We start from the raw sequence: 16,489 nt of genomic DNA, 5'->3' as shown, positions 1-16,489 counted from the left end.
TGAACCTCTCTCTTTAATGCAAAAAGCCTTCATGGCAGATGTTTTAAAACAATGATCATGACAATGACACTGTAATCCCTTGCTTTCCCCTTGCATCACAGAGTTGTTGTTTTTAAGTGTTTTTGGAGACTCACTCTTCAGGGTAATTATACTTGGACTCAGCAGTTGTGAAGACTTTCCTGGTGGTCTCATCAGATAACTGCGTGCCCCAGGGCTGGGAACCTGTTAACAGCGCCGAGCAGGGAGGCTGGGTTTAGAATCCAACGTACCCGGAGAGAGTGGGCATCGGACCGGGGCCTGGGCGCTGCTCCGAGGGTGGGGTGAGTCCAGGAGCCACTGCGGGGCTCTCCTGTGTTTTCTGCCGTTTTCTCGGCTTGGAGGGATGTAGGGGGTATGGAGGAATTCGATGTCCAGAAGCAGCGGAGCAGATCCCAGCCCCCCCGGGAGGGCGAAGCCCGGCGGCCACGCGGAGAGAAGGGCAGGGGCGGCCGCGCGTGGACGCGGTCGGCTCGCGCTCCTGGGCGCAGGGGGGCCGGCGGAGACCGCGGGGGTGGGGATCCCGGGGCGGGGCGGGGCGGCGGGGCCGGGGGCGGGCCGGGGCGGGGCGGCCGGGGCGGGGCCGGCTCCGGAGCGACTCTCAGTCTCGGCGGCGGAGAGGCGATCGCGGCGGCGGCTGGGGCGGCGGCGGAGCGGCGGCGGCTCCGGTGAGCGCGGCGCGGGCGCGGCGGGGGCGCGGCGGGGGCGCGGCGCGGGTCTGCGGGGACACGGGCCCTTGAGGCGCTGGGTGGCCCCTGCGGTCCTTCCCCAGCTCCCGACGCCCCTGCAGCCTCGGGGGAGGGAGGGAGGGAGGCAGGGAGGGTCAGGACCCATCCTTCAGCCCTTCTCCTGCGACCGCCGCCCAGACGGCCATCTCTGCGCCCCGCTGCCCCTTCTCCCCGGGACAGCCTCCTGGTATGTGCAGGATCACCCCCTCCTCACCCCCAGGTGTCATCAGCTCCCAGACCATTCTAACAGGAGCCCAGCCCTCTGCTTCCCCTCCCGCCAGGAGCCCCCGGTCCCCCCAGCCCCTGGGCGCTCCCGGAGCCCGCACACCCCGACCCTTCCCGGGCACCTGCCCCAGAGGTCCTGAGCCAGGCAGCGCGCTGCTGTGCCTGGGACCCAGGCCTCCCTGCAGCCCCCCTGCCCCCCCCCCCGACCTGGAGAAAGGGACTGACTTTATGGATCCCCAGCTTCGGGAACAATTCGACCCACTTGCTAAAAGGCTGGTCCCTGGCCAGCCGCGCTGTTTGGTGGAGACACCTGTCTCGCCTCCCAGCTGAAGGGACCCAGAAGCCTCTGTCAAATGGGCCAGCTGGTCCCTGGGTCTTCCTCCAAGCTGCCCTGATTTACTGGCCAGTTGTCCCCAGAGACCAGGACCAAGAGCTTGGTCATTTAAGACCTCAGAAGCTATTTACCCACCCCACCCCGGTCTCCCCAGCCGCTGTGTTGGGGGTGCTGGGCCTGGTCTCCCTCCCGCATCCCTGTTTTCCCACCTGCTCCATGGGGAACCCAGGGCAGTGGAACGGGGCTGGCGTTCAGGGCCTTGGTCTCCCCCACTGCTCGGTGGCCCTCCTTCCTTTTCCTGTTGGAAACTTTTCCCCTCTTCTTCGCCCATCACCATCATTCTGGCCGGGCCGGGCCACGTGCATAACATTGAGTCCCCAGGGCACACTGGGACGGAGCAGAGCTGGGACCCGTGCTGGGACCCATGCTGGGCCAGCGTGAGGAGGGTGGCTGCTAGCCAGGTCAGGCTAGGCGTGGGGGCCTGAGGGCCGGGGCTTTCGGGTGGACCCTTGGCTTTCCCCGACCTCCGAATGGGGTCCGAGGGCTGGCTTCCCTGTGAAGAGAGGAGGCAGGGCAGGGGCTGGGCTGTTTTTCTCACATGCTTCCGACTGTCTGGTGTTGCTATGGTGACAGTTTAGCCTCCCTTCCTCCTTCTGACTCTTCTGGGAGCTGGTTTTTATTGGTCTGTTGTCCTGTCTTTTATGGCTTTAATTTCTCCTTTCTACTTGCTCTGAAACAAACAGTCATAAACATGGGCACTGGGCCCAGGCTGGGGGCTGGCAGAACTTCACCTCATCTTGGCCCTGGGCTCCCGCGAGGGAAAAATAGGGCAAAGAAGTGGGGACAGACCTGCCCACACTCCTTCCTGCTCCCAGCTCTGCTAAGGGGGCATCGGCATGGCACCTCAGTCCCAGGCACAGTGGGTAGCATCCTCCTCCATGCTAATAATAGATTTCAAGTGTGGTGGAGGAGCTGGCTGATGTTGTTTCCTTTCGTCTTTATGACAGTCTGTGGGGTAGGGGCCGTCCCCGCTTTGCAGAGCGAGCTGTTTCCCTAAGGTCACACTGATTTTTGCACATAGTGCTCAGCTTTTGTCAAATGAATGGAACAGTGATGGAGCTGGCATCTCCCTGACTTTCCACCCTCTGGGCGGGCTTCCTGGTCCTGCTCCCAGAGGGACAGCAGTGACCTCTAAACCCATGTTCTGGGAGGTTCATCGAAGGTGGTCCCGTTTCCTCACCCCTCCGTGTGCTGCTGGACTCCCATGGAGGCAAGCTGCCAGGGAGCTGCCTGTTAGGTCCCTTGACCCCTAAGTGTTGGGACCCAAGTTGAGAGGAGTGTGAAGCCACTTGTGACTTCCTGTTTTTACTCGGCACTGAGAAGCATTCAGTTTGCTTTTACTCTTAGGGCCTAGATGCAACCGGATGAGTCAGGGACACTGAGAGCCCATAAGTCCTTCCCAAGCCAGCCCTTGTTCAGAGCACACCAGGCCATAGGGTCACCGACTGTCAGCTGTCAGTGACACTCTCCAGAGAGGCTCCTTTTTCTCTTCCCTTTTAAACTTCATTACGTTCTTCTTTCCCAGTCCCTTCCCTCTCTCCCTTCATATTGCCTGTGCTCTGGTCTTATTGTTAATAAGCTGGAAAGGCATTATGGTGACGTGAAAAGCCCAGCGCATCAGCGGCCTCAAGGTCAAACATTGGCCTTGAGAAAGTGCCTTCACTCATATGGGCCTCAGTTTTAGTCTTTAAAATGGGTGTGACAGCATCTGTCCTAGTGGTCACAGGCGCTCGTTCTTGTGGGATGGGATGGAGTAGCTTATAGAGAGTGCTTCGAAAGGTAGAAAGCCTGAAGCACCCAGAACATCCTCATTCTGATGGGAGGTCTCTCTGTTGAAGAGGACCCTGAACCACTGCTCAGAGACTGAGAACAGATTTAGGATTAGTTAGTTGTAAAATCTCAGGGTTAGAGGCATTCTTTAGTCACCTTGTCCAGCCTTGACTTTGTTTCTTTATTTATGCAGATTAATTGAGCATCTACTCTGTACCAAATACAGTTTGGGGAACTGGAGATTAAAGAAATGAATACAATTACTGTTCAAAGCATGTAATCTGGTGGCAAAGGCAGACATGGAAAGAGATTCTTGTACTACAGTCAGAGAGGTGGTGTGACAGGAGAAAAGGCAGGGTGACGTGGGTCCCAGAGATGCTGACTTGACTGGGTCACCCATTAAGGTGGAATCAGGCAGCCTGTGCTTTGGGGCTGAAATACAGCAGTCCTGCCTCCATCCACTTGGCAAGCCCAAGTCTGGCCCTCACAGCGATGGGGTGATTGCCACAGAGCCCTGCACTGAGTTCCGGTGAGCAGGGACAGGAGAGAGGCACGTGGCAGGGAGCCAGCCCTGCCTTCCTGGCTGAGTTTTGACTCATCCACTCATAGTAGCCTCTGGTTCCTGTTTCATCTTGGTCAAAATCCTTTCTCAGGGATTGCACGGTGATTGGAAAGAGAGTGATTTTGAAGTCAGAGCTGAGTTCAGACTTTATTACTGTTATATCCTAGCTGTGAGACTCTGAAAAAGATAACCTCTCTGAGCATCAATCCTTGTAGCTGTAAAATGGCAAGAATGATACTTGCCTTCTAAGGAGTAAATGATCTTATGTATTCATAGGATCTGGCATAGTGCCTACCTCACAGTAGACTTGCTGTATTTAGTTATATTGATTAGAAAAGAGTTCTTTACTGGACCTCTGGGTCCTCTTAGAAGTGTGGTGGGAAGCTCTTTGGACGAATTCTGGCCTTCAGAGATCCATTTGTTATCTGGGAAGTTTAAGAATCACCCGTGCCAGGTCCCTCGCGTTGCTAGTTAATCTTTGCATTATCTCTGGCCAGATAAACTGTGTTCCACAACCCGGACGCTGAGCAAATCACCAAGGCCTTTGTTTTCTCAAAGAGGAGCAAATTTGAAATGGCAACAAATGCCCTGGATTTCAGAAACATGTTCCTGCCTGTGAGAAGGCTTGAATTGGATGTGGTTCCATTGTTTGTTTTTGTTTTTGTTGCGTTTGATTTGGTATCAAATCCAAAAATGCACCACCAAGACCCATGTCAGAGAGCTTACTGCCTGCGTTTCGTTGTAGGAATTGTATGGCTCCAGGTCTTACGTTCCAATGTTTAATGCATTTTGAGTTGATTTTGGAGTATGATGCAAGATTGTGGTCCAGTGTTGTACTTTGCACGTGGCTGTCCAGTTTGCTCAACACCATTTATTGAAGAGACTGTCCTTGCCCCATTGTATATTCTTAGTTCCTCCATCAGAAAATACTTTAAAATGAATACTCCATAGTTTTTACTCTGGGCATATTTAGCTTTCTTTCTTTTGTTTCTTTTTTTTTTAAAGTTACCCTATATGTGCATTTACATTTTTTTTTCAAGTCATTTTAATACACTTTTTGGCATTAGTCTTACTACTCCCTTTTTACAGTTAAGGAAACGGGGAAAGGTGAGGTCACTTGCAGAGCCCAGCAGTTAGTGAGTGGCAGGCCCAGAATTTAAAACTGGGTCCTGCCTGCTCTTTGTGTCATTGCACATACTCTTGTCATTTTCTTGGCTGGCATGTCAGTGACCTAAAATAATTACGCTTGAAGAATGTGAGCAGATTTTAACAGGGGTGGAACTGGTCAGTGTTGTAACTCAGACTCATAGTAAATATTTAGAGACTTTATTGGGATTTTGCTCTCAGCACGGCATTAACGAGGCTTTCTGCAGTTGGCTGAGGCTTTTTTTCTAGAAGTGATGAATAGAAGAGGAGTTTGACAGGCCTGAGCTAGGAAACGTTTGAGGATGCTAGAAGTAGCTCTCTGAACAAGAATGGATTGCTGGTCTGTCATTGAAATAAATTGAATTGATTTCATAATGGAACATATGAAGGGAAAGCATGGCAGATACATCCCAGCGACTTAGGGACAGAAGCAACGAGACCATAAAGTGTGGGCGGACAGCTGCTCAAATGCCAGGGCAGTTTGGATTCAGGCCGCCTAACACCCGTCTATAATTGAAAAGCAATTTTAGAATTCTCACTGACCTTTCTCGGGAATGTAGGAGCCAGATTTGTCTGGTTTAAGCCCCATTCTACCAATGAACCCAAGGGCTGGAGACGGGTGTCACGCTTGCCAGCAGTGAGCTTACCAGGCCCACCCCGGCACTGCCCACAGACACACTGCTATTTGCAATTATCTCAAGCCTGCGTCTGGTGTCTGCTTATTTAATGACTTCCCTTTCCAATAAAAATTCTATATGGCATGGATAATTAGATCTTTAAAATGAAACTGGGGAATGCAGTGTCCCCAAAGAGTTGAATTGCACATTTATGATGGATCAAGCATAAAAATGAGATCATTCATTCATTCATTCAACAAATGTGTGCAGGGTGGGTTCTTACCCCTGAGCTACAGGAGATAGGACACCCTGATCCATACGGCATGTTCTTTGCCCGCAGGTGGCTCTCACTCCACGTAAGGCCCAGGAGGAAACGGATGTAGGTGGAGCTTGGGATCTAGGCAAAGCTCCGGTGTCATCCAGAGTGCAGTGTCCCTGGGGAGCCAGGGGAATCGAGAGATGTAACTGGACTCAGAGCAGCACAGCCCATGTGTCGTCCCCCCCCCCCCCCGCTGTTATCTGCGGAGCACCTGAATTACACCCGGCATGTTGCAGGGAGGGGAAGCACAGGACAGAAAAGCACGTGTCCCAGACCACTAAGGACCCAGGCTGGGCCTGCTCCACACTGCCTGGGTGGGGCGGAGCAGCCTCTGTGCTCATCTGTGGGGAATGGGAAGGTTGTGTTTCCTAACTTCCAAGGGCCCACCACACCTGGCCACCATTCTTGGGCTCCTTGCCCCTAGTGACAGGTGAAGAAGCAGACCTGGCCACTGCAGCCAGCAGGGTTGCTGAGACAGGGCTGGAGGCGGGGACAGCTCAGTGTTTCAAAGCCTCCCCTCAGCACAGAACAGCCTGGCTTCCCCTCCCAGAAAGGGAACCACGTTCAGATTAGATACCTGATAAAAGGCTGGAAGTCAAGGCCAATGACAAAAGGGAGAGATTGAAGGGAAGAGGAGCTCAGCAGAGGTGGGGAAGAGTCACCCAGCTTCCTCTCTGCTCCCAGCCCTCCACTGACCTGGATGCAAAGGGCTTGAGCTCACAGATGCCTGGTTACTGCAGGGTGCTCTTGTTTTAAGTTCATGTCCTTTAATGAAATCATTTGGTTTGATGATTTCCAGGTTTTGGAATAAATTAAAATGTTCAGTCATTTTAGGATCGAGAGGAACAGTGATAAACGCACAACCGCCTCAACACACTGTCAGTGCTCACATTCCCACTGGCGACCAAACTCATCCCCTTCCGGTAGCAACGGTATGACCAGACCCCAGGAATCCGGAGTGAAGAGGCGCCAGGCGTGGCAGGGAGAGCAGACAGAGAGATGCGAGGACCCAGGGTCTTACGCCCACACTGCCCATGGCCAAGCAGCCTGAGCTTTGGCAAATCATCTATCTCTCTGAGTCTGGTGTTTCCTCAGTAAAATGGGGGAGCAGCACCTCTGGGCCACCCAGGGTATTAGCAGCAGCACCTAACAAGCCTTTAATGTCCATGTTTAACAATCCTTGAGGGGCTGTTGAAATAGGTATTGTCCCCGCTCTATGCACGAGGAAACTGAAGTCCAGAAGTGTTAGGGAACTTGCATAGTGTCTCCTCATTAGGAAGGTTGTGCAGCTGGTATCTGAAACCACATCTGTGTGCCCTCGAAGACTCATCTTTCTCTGCCACCCACGCTGGGGATGAGAGCTGTGCATGTGTGAGGAGCATGAAATTAATAAGCAAGTATCTTGGGTAAAAATCCTCACCTCAAAGAGCTAGATTTGCTGGCACCCCTTAAAAATTGAAATATATATTATATATATTGCCGTGTTTTAAGCTTCCCTGTGACTGGGATCTCTGGCTTTGGACCGATGTCCTTCGAGGGCATCCTCTACTCAGCTCACTTCATCAGAGAATGCCACCCGGCAGAAGTGTGCTGAGCCTCTGGTGTGTGCGGCATATGGCCTGGCTGAGCTACGGAGTCTAGCGGTCGAGGCAGGTTGTATAGCACTTGTTTTTCAGACCCTTCCCTGGGACAGCTGGAGGTGATGAGAATTCAGGGATGGCTGGTCTTGGCTTACAGAATGGCAGGCTCCTGTTTTCAAAGCAGGAAGAACAACTTTAGTTCTATAAAATTTCTCTATTTTATAGAAACTGAGGTCAAGAAATAGATTGAGAGAAACCAGAAGTCAATGGCTTTTCCTAGGCTGGGACAAGAATTCAGCCTTACAAAAGCTACAGCTGGACTACACCTCTTTGAAATCCAGAGAGGGGAACCGTGCTCTAGAAGTTCTGTGAAAATACCCAGGGCGACAGGGTGCTCGGCAAGCACACGGAGCTGGTTTGGAATCTGCCTCTCCCCTGCGCAGATTTGTAGGCTTGCTAAGTTTTCTCATTTGTGGACTGAAGTTAATGATATTTGTGGCTCAGGAGGAATATTGCGAAGAATATGAATTAAACACATCAGTCTCTCTCAACCTGCCCGTGGCAAAACCCTCCACATCCACTCCCCTGGACTTAGATTTCTAGCACGCGAGCCTTCATTTCATACTTGAAATGAACCTGGATATGATGTTTACTGGAGTGTAGCAAGGATAATGATTCTGGGTAGCATGTGATCGATTCGCCATGCTAAACCTCTTTCTTACTGTGTAAGTATGTGTATGTGTGTGTGTATGTCTAAGTGTGTGTGTGTGTGTGTGTGTGTGTGTGTGTGTGTGTGTTTTCTGAAATGTTGAATTTTCAAATCTGGTCCCCTGAGTCCTTCAAAAACAAAATGGGGTCATAAACTATTTTCTGACATTCCCTTTTTTTATAAGTCCAAAATCCAAAATACTCTGTGAAGTGAGGTTTTTCATAGCTCGTTTGGAGGCAAAAGCTGGCCTGATTGTACACAAGACTATTTACAGGTGAACCTTGGCGGTATTGCGGATTCATTCCAGAGCATCTTAATAAAGCTTGTCATGATAAAGGGAGTCCCGCAAAATTTTTGATTACCTGGTGCATATAAAAGTTATGTTTACACTATATTGTAGTCTATTAAGTGTGCAGTAACATTATGTCTAAAAAAGATGTACATACTTAATTTAAAAAATATTTTATTTCTGAAAAAGGGTAACCATCACCCTGAGCCTTCAGCAAGTCATAATTTTTTTGCTGGTGGAGGGCTGTGCCTCAGTGTTGATGGCTGCTGACTGATGGGGTGGTAGTTGCTCAAGGTGGCTGTAGCAATTTCTTTTCTCTCTTTTTGCAATTTTTTCAAATAAGACAATAATGAAGTTTACCTCATCGATTGACTTTTTCTTTTACAATTTCTCTGTAGCATGTGATGCTGTTTGACAGCATTTTGCCCCCAATAGAACTTCTTTCAAAGTGAGTCAGTCCTTTTAAGACACTCCTTTATCAGCTAATTTTATGTAATATCCTAAAGACTTTATTATCATTTCAGCAATCTTCACCAGGAATGGATTTCATCCCAGGAAACCACTTTCTCTGCTCATCCATAAGAGGCAACCCCTCATTCTTTACAGTTTTATCATGAGATTGCAGTTCAGTCACATATCTATGCTCCACTTCTAATTCTAGTTCTCTTGCTATTTCCACCACATCAGCAGTTGCTTCCTCCACTGAAGTCTTGGGTCCCTCAAAGACATCCAGAGGGTGAGAATCAACTCCCAAACTCCTGTAAATGTTGACATTTTGACCTCTTTCCATGAATCACAAATGCCCTTAATGGCACTAGAATAGTGAATCCTTTCCAAAATGTTTTCTATTTATGTTGCCCATATCCATCAGAGGAATCACTGTCTATGGAAGCTATAGCCTTGCGAAATGTATTTCTTAAATAATGAGACTGGAAAGTCAAAATTACTCATTGATCCATAAGCTGCGGAATGGATGTTGTGTTTGTAGGCATAAAAACTTTAATCTCATTGTACATGTCCGTCAGAGCTCATGGGTGACCAGGTACATTGTTAAGGAGCAGTAATATTTTAAAAGGAATCTGATTTTCTGAGCAGTAGGTCTCAACAGTGACTTAAAATACTCAGTAAACCATGTTATAAACAGATGTGCTGTCATTCCAGGCTTTGTTGTTTTATTTCTAGAGCACAGGCAGAGCAGATTTAGCATAATTCCTAAGGGCCTTAAGATCTTCAGAATAATAAATGAGCACTGGCTTCAATTTAAAGTCACCAGCTGCATTAGCCCCTAACAAGAGAGTCAGCCTGTCCTTTGAGGCTTTGAAGCTCCAGGCATTAACTTTTCTATAGCTATGAAAGTCTGAGGTGACATCTTCCAATCTAAGACTGTTTTTTCATCTACATTGAAAACCTGTTGTTTTGTGTAGCCACCGTTATTAACTGTCTGAGCTAAATCTTCTGGATAACTTGCTGCAGCTTCTACATCAGCACTTGCTCCTTCACCCGGCTTCACTTTTATGTTATAGAGATGGCTTCTTCTCTTAAATCGCATGAATGAACCTCTGCTGGGCTCAAACACGGTTTTCCCCCCTGCAGCTTCCTTCTTTCTCAGCCTACATAGAATTGAAGAGTTAGGGCCTTGCTCTGGATTAAGCTTTGGCTGAAGAGAATGTTGTGGCTGGTTTGATTTTCGTGCCAGAACACTAAAACTTTCTCCTGATCAGCAATAAGGCTCTTTTGCTTTCTTATCATTCATGGATTCACTGGAGTAGCACTTTTAATTTCTTTCAAGAACCTTTCCTTTGCATTGACAACTTGGCTAATAGGTGCAAGAGGCCTACCTTTCATCCTATCTCGGCTTTCAACTTGCCTCCTTCACTAAGCTTAAGCATTTCTAGCTTTTGATTTAAAGCAAGAGATGTGCAAATTCTTCCTTTTACTTGAACACTTTGAGGCTATTGTAGGGTTATTAATTGGCCTAATTTCAATATTATTGTGTCTCAGGGAATAGGGGGGCCCAAGCAGAGGGAGAGAGAAAGGAGAACAACTGGTCGGTGGAGCAGTCAGAACACACATATTTATCAATTAAGTTTGTTGTCTTATATGGGTACAATTTGTGGCAACCAAAACAATTACAAAGGTAACATCAAAGATCACTGATCACAGGTCACTATGACAATAATGAAAAAGTTTGAAATATTGCAAGAACTGCCAAAATGTGACACAGAGATACAAAGTGAGCAAATGCTGTTGGAAAATGATGCCAATAGACTTGCTCAACGTGGGGTTACCACACACCTTCAAACCTGTAAAAAAAAAGTGTAATATCTGGGGAACGTGATAAAGTGAAGTGCAATAGAAAGAGGTATGTCTCTATGCTTCTTACTTATCCCTCTTGGGATGATTCAGTTTTCATGGAGGAGTCCCCCAGACCCCATCTCAAGTGTACATAACATGGTATGTGTATTATATTACCTTTCTAAAATCTGAAAGTTTCTGATGCACATCTGAGCAAAGAGTTTCAAAAAGAAGGGTTTGTGGATCCCTCTTTCAATAAGCCCACGGGAACAGACATCGTTTCTGGGGTTGGGGAGAGGGGAAGGCATAGGTGGGGGTTGGGGAGGGGGGAAGGCATAGGTGGGGCCCTCGAGTCTCCTACCTCTGGATACCAGATGGTGTGGTGACCTGCTGCACCCTGTGTTCATCCAAAGCCTTAACAGTCGGTTTTATATTTCATCAATTTACATAATAGGAAGTGAGATAAATGACCATCTTGGCACAAAATGACAACTACAACAGCTTTTAAAATCATGAGTTCCACAATTTCATTGGGACAAAATAATCTTAAAGAAAAATTCCTTAGAACTAAAAATGAGCTGGGAATTTTTGATCTAGTGTGGCTTATAGTCAAGTTTCTTCGTTGGCCTTTAGGGGGAAGGTAGAAGGGAGTTTTTAAATCCTACTCATCATTTTAGCCTTGTGAGGAGGAACCAGGGCTTGAAACATGAGCATGGGGAAGTGAAACGCCCTGTGCAGAGCGTGAGAAGGTCTTGTTCTTATCTCGGGTCTGTTCTTGACTTGTTGAGTGAGCTTGGGCATGCTGCTTCCCTTCTCTGGGCCCTAGGAACTCCTAGGAACTCTGGTTCTAAGTAAATGAATTATTCCTTTTCCTTTGTCTCTGAGAGTCCAGGAGCTGACGCTCAGCCCCACAGGAGAGTGGAGAGTGCCGAGCAACCTGCCTGGCTGCATTCTTGTAGCTTCCATCCAGCCTCCGGGCAGACTGGAGGGGCGCAAGTTCTGCCTTGGTTTCCTCCTGGACATTCCTTTACTGATCTTCTGATGCCTTAGGCTGGTTTGTACTAGAGTCATTTTGGCCCCAGCGCCTCCATTCATGCTCAGCAAACGCTCACCGTGTAACAAAGCCTTTCAGCTTGCCTGGCTGGCGATGACGATGGCCAGTCCTCTGCCTTCTCGGGGCTGTAGTGAAGGCGCGCTCAGCATTATTGAGGGGTGTGAGGACCAAAAGCGAAAGTCCCCTATGTGGAGCCTAGAACAGTGCAGGATGTCCCCAAGGAAATGGAACAGGCCTGTCTGTAGGACATGTGGGTGAAGGGAAGTGGAGACTTGTGGCCTCTCTCTTTCTCACCCTCTTTCATTGTTTTGTCTTTTGACTTGATGCTTAATGGGTCATAATTCTGACTTTGCCAGGTGGGAAGGTTAACATTTAACATTTCCTCCAGAAGCTAAGGAGGTTTGAAAGCCAGTGCATCTGCCCCTCCAGGAGGTTCTCACTTAGCAATAACTCACCGTAGGAACCAGGGGCCTGACCACAGACGGGGGGTTTCCACCATAAGATGTGACCTTGAATTTTAGGACCGTGAAGGCCTTCATGTTGCACAGACTGTTGGAGCCACTCGGGAGTGGTGAATTCACCCGAAACCTGGGCATCCTAAGATGAGGATACTTCTGATAATGGCTGTTCCTTATATGAGAGAGACCTGGCCGTGTGTGTGTGTGTGTGTGTGTGTGTGTGTGTGAGACGGCATGTGCATGCATGTCTCAGGCGTCCTTTCACATCCTGGCAGGTGCTGCCAAGGCCAAGGCTCTGCCAGTCACCCTCTGGACAAGGCTGTGCCTCAGCCCCACCCCTGGCCTTTGTGTTCAGAAATGGAAGTGACCACGGGGTGCTGTCCCAGGGCTGAGAGACCTCTTGTCTTTCAGTGACCAGCGAGAAAGGCAATTCTACCTTGTGCATATCCCCTATTTTTCTCCCTCCCTTTAAACCACCTGTGCGTCAAGGCCCCATCCCTTTTTCCCTTCGCTCTATTCATGTGGTAACCTGCTAGTGAGGTTGTGGGTTGTGTAAATTTATCTGTTCAACCTCAAATTCAGGAAATAATTTGAGCAGCTCATATAAACTAAAATAGCTACAGTGTGCTTGCTGTTTTGTGGCATATGCACGAGTTATTTTTTTGACGCAGTGGTTTATCGGTTACCCAGTACCAACATGGCCCCTCATTTTTCAAAGTGTACCTCAGTTTTTCATTGTATTAATAACAATGGGTTGTGCTTTTTAGCATGCCTTTAGCACCTATTACTTCTCTTTTGATGGTTTATTTGTACTCATTTTTTCACCATATAGACAACCTTGCAAGGTAGATATATTTATTTCTCTTTTGAAGACAAAGACACTAAAGCTGAGAAAGTTTTAAAAACTTGCTTTAAGACAGAAGATTATAAATAGGGCCCCAAGATTCTGGATCACAAAGCCCTACAGTTTCCCACATACCACACAATTCGCTTCCAGGCCACAATTTTTTTTTTTTAGGAAAATAAAATCTTTTTTCCTGCCATGACTCCATTTCAGCCTCAGAAAATACAGCCCTAGCTGAATTTCTTTGCCTTTTTCCAGAATGGAGTCCCATGGCTCTTCCTACCTTAATGTAAACTTCATGCAAATAATGTATTTCTATTTAACAGACATTTACCATGTACTTCTAAAGGGCCAGACATTGTTCTGGAAACTTTCAATGTGTCATTTAATGGGAGAGGATGCTGTGGACTTCATTTCATAGGGAGTCAAACTAAGACAGAGATGCAATTATTTACCCGAAGGCAGATAGCATATGAAAGGCTGTGGCTTGCTTCGGGAGTTAACAATTTAGAGTAAAGTTCTGTACAGTGCTTGGGATTTTGTCTTCAGCCTAGGCCCGAAGCACCCCTTTTTGAACTGCGAGATCAAGTCCTGCTGCCCCACCCAGTTCTCACCCTTGTGGTGCCCAGCTTCCTGCGTCTCTGTCCTCTGCATTCAGAACTCGGTCCAGTGGTTGTGGAGAAAAGCATATTTCCTCTTATCTTTTTCTGTTTTGCACCAACCTATATGTCCTTGGCTCATTTTAATTGGCCCAAACTCCTATTTTAGTTTTATGTCTTATCAGCAACTTGCCAATATTATGCATGAGCTTCCTATTAGAGAAAACAGTCATGTGATTTACCCAAGATGACATGTGAGGTACACATTCTCTTTCCAAAACACTCTTTCTTTACCCAAACATATCCTTGAGGTTCATTTATGGTGTTCCATTCTCCTGGAAACTCCCCCCCAACTCCCCACCAAATTTATCCATCCACCCATCTATACATCCATTATCCATCCATCTATCCACCCATCCACTGATCCTCCCATCCATCCATCTATCCATCCATTATCTGTCCTTTCATCCATCATCCATCCATCCACCCATTGGTTATCCATCCACTTATTCAACAAATATTTCCTGAGTACCCACAGTGAGGCAGGCACTTTGTCTTTAGGTCATTCACTAGAGATTCAACATCGAACCCAAGAGACAAAACTCCTTGCCCCCATTGAGCTTATTTTCTACTGGAGAAAGGTGGTTATAAACATATAAACAAGTAAATTGTATGTTATGTTAGATGGTGATATCTTTTGTTTCATGAAGAGAAATGAAGTGGGGATGGAGGCACAGAAAGAGTGGTGGGTGGGAGGAGTTTGGGAAAAAGAGTTACTATTTTAAGTAGATCATGGAAGGCCACCCTAGAAGGTGACAGGGACTGAAGACCTGCAGGAAGTGAGAGAACCGTGTGCTGACTCCATGCTCCAGGCAGGGAGTTGGCAAGGGCCAAACCCAGCGTGGGGTGTGCTTGGCCGTGGCAGAGTGGACAGTGGATGGTGGCAGGTGGTGAGGTTGGGGACATAGACACGGGCCAGCCTGTGGTTTCAGGACCCTCTTGGTGCTCCCTCTGACAGAGAACTTTTACTGCATTTTTACAGTCTTTTTTTTTTCTCACTGATCTGTCCCCACACTAACCTGCACACCCTGGAGAGAAGGCAGCACTTGTCATCAGTTCTCATATCCCCAGGCCTGGGGGAGAAGGAGAGTTTAGCTTTTATGATAATTCTGCTTCTTTTTTTCTTTCTCTTAAGGCCAAGACTTCTAATTAAATATTATTTGTTATTCTTTTGATAAAAATGGGAATTTTGAAGGAATGCCGCCTATAAACTCCAATTAGCCAGTTCCTTTTCAAACAACCATCAGGGAGGGGATGGCATTGCAAAGTGCCAGGAAAGAGCTGGAAGTGCAAGTTGGGGGAGGAGAGTGTTAAGTGGAGTCCAGGAAGGGGTTTCATCAGAAAACCCCGGGTGAGCAGGGCTGCCCATCCCTGCTGGGGACTGGCGTTTACAAGGCTGACCCTGGGCTGGAACGCAGAGGCTCTCGAGAAATCCTGAGTGTGTCGGGACTCCAGCCAGGGCTCTACTGACTCAGAGGCCATCCCGAAGTCTGTGGGAAGCCATTGGTAAATTCTGACAAGGCAGGGCAGTGATGACGTGTGATTTTCAACCAGCGGTGCGTGTGTCCAAGTGTGTATGACATAGTTATGAAATTGTGGCATGTTCGTGAATGAGACCTGGAGTGGGAAGTCATTCCCTTTTAGCTGGTATGTCAGGTGGTAGGTTTGTTTAAAAATAATAAAAAAGGAAAGAGAAAAGATGCTTTGTAATTATTCAACAACCATTTTTTTGAGACCACTGGGTGCAGGCACTGTGCCAGGTACTAATGCCGGTTATCACCCTCCTGGAGCCCGCACTCTACCTTGCTAGAAGCACAACACTTCAAAGTCCTTGGGGTAAGAACACTGGCGTGTCCCGACTCCAGATGAGTGTGGCAGATATTTAAAGGTGGGGCAATAACAATTCCCAGTACCTGATGTTAAAAGAATGGAGAGACATTCTGTCCCTGCCAACGATTTGCTTAAAGCAAGGAGCGTGGCCTTCCCCGGCCATCATCTGCTCACGCACCAGTGGGGATGATCTTTTACCCTGCCGTCCTCCCTCTCAGGCATATCATGACGATAAGGAGCTTTGAAAACAAGTTAAAAGCTGCACAGGAATGCAAGGTGTTACTAGCGTGCCTATGCGGGACCTCTGTGAGCAAGGTGGTGCCTGGTGAGAGGTCTCGATGGAGTCTGCCATTGGCCCACAGCTCAGTTTTTATCACCTGCCCACTGGAGTTGTCTTCCAGCTTTCAGAAGCCTTTTCCTGATTTCAGATGAGTGTCTGGTTTCTGCATGAAGTGCAAGGCTTTCCAAAAGGGCACAGGTACATGTTTACCGAAACACGAAGGGGACCATTGGTTTTGTTTTTGATGTTATACGCTAATGGAGGGAAAAGGCCAGGAATTGCTGCTCAGGATGTGAAAAGCCTCGGGGGCGATATGAGAACAGCACCTGTGGGCCTAAGGGGGAGGGAGGTGTCAGAAGTGGGCCAGCTTTGGTCAGGGTAACAAACCAGCAGTGTGAATGGTTGTGCAAAGCAGCATGCAGGGCGACAACTCTCTCAGAACCCCCAAAACAGTTGTTAAAATTGAGCTTTCTGGAGAAAAGATCAGAGGCTGCCCAGTGCCTTCCATATATGTCAGGGAGCTGGGACAGAGAACTGAAATGTGTCTAATTCAGCGATGAAGGTGACTCACTCCTGGTGAAAGGGGCTTTTTTTAAAAAGTGAAAGTAAGAGGGAAAGAAGAGAATAAAGAAGAAGAAAAAAAAAAGCAATAGGGATTGAATTTAAAACAATGGGAACCAGAAGATTGAATGAG

The 16,489-nt window shown here is 48.1% G+C and overlaps 1 protein-coding gene across 7 annotated transcripts in view; it reads left to right on the top strand.

Annotated features, from left to right (window-relative positions):
* Positions 1–601: 601 nt before the first annotated feature.
* The window catches only part of CYRIA (CYFIP related Rac1 interactor A), an 82,767-nt gene continuing 66,879 nt past the window's right edge, over positions 602–16,489 (top strand). For 2 of the 7 annotated variants that reach the window (XR_014000224.1, XM_081157311.1), the window contains exon 1: positions 602–704. The gene's annotated coding sequence lies outside the window, so the exon portion shown is untranslated. The remainder of the gene's footprint in view (positions 705–16,489) is intronic. The other 5 variants (XR_014000225.1, XM_081157310.1, XM_081157312.1 and 2 more) reach the window with 4 other exon arrangements.

The sequence above is a fragment of the Miniopterus schreibersii genome (assembly GCF_964146895.1).
Source record: "Miniopterus schreibersii genome assembly, chromosome: 13".
NCBI classification, from domain to species: Eukaryota; Metazoa; Chordata; class Mammalia; order Chiroptera; family Miniopteridae; genus Miniopterus; species Miniopterus schreibersii.
The sequence above is the reverse complement of the archived record's forward strand: the minus strand, read 5'-3'. Positions and strand labels throughout refer to the sequence as shown.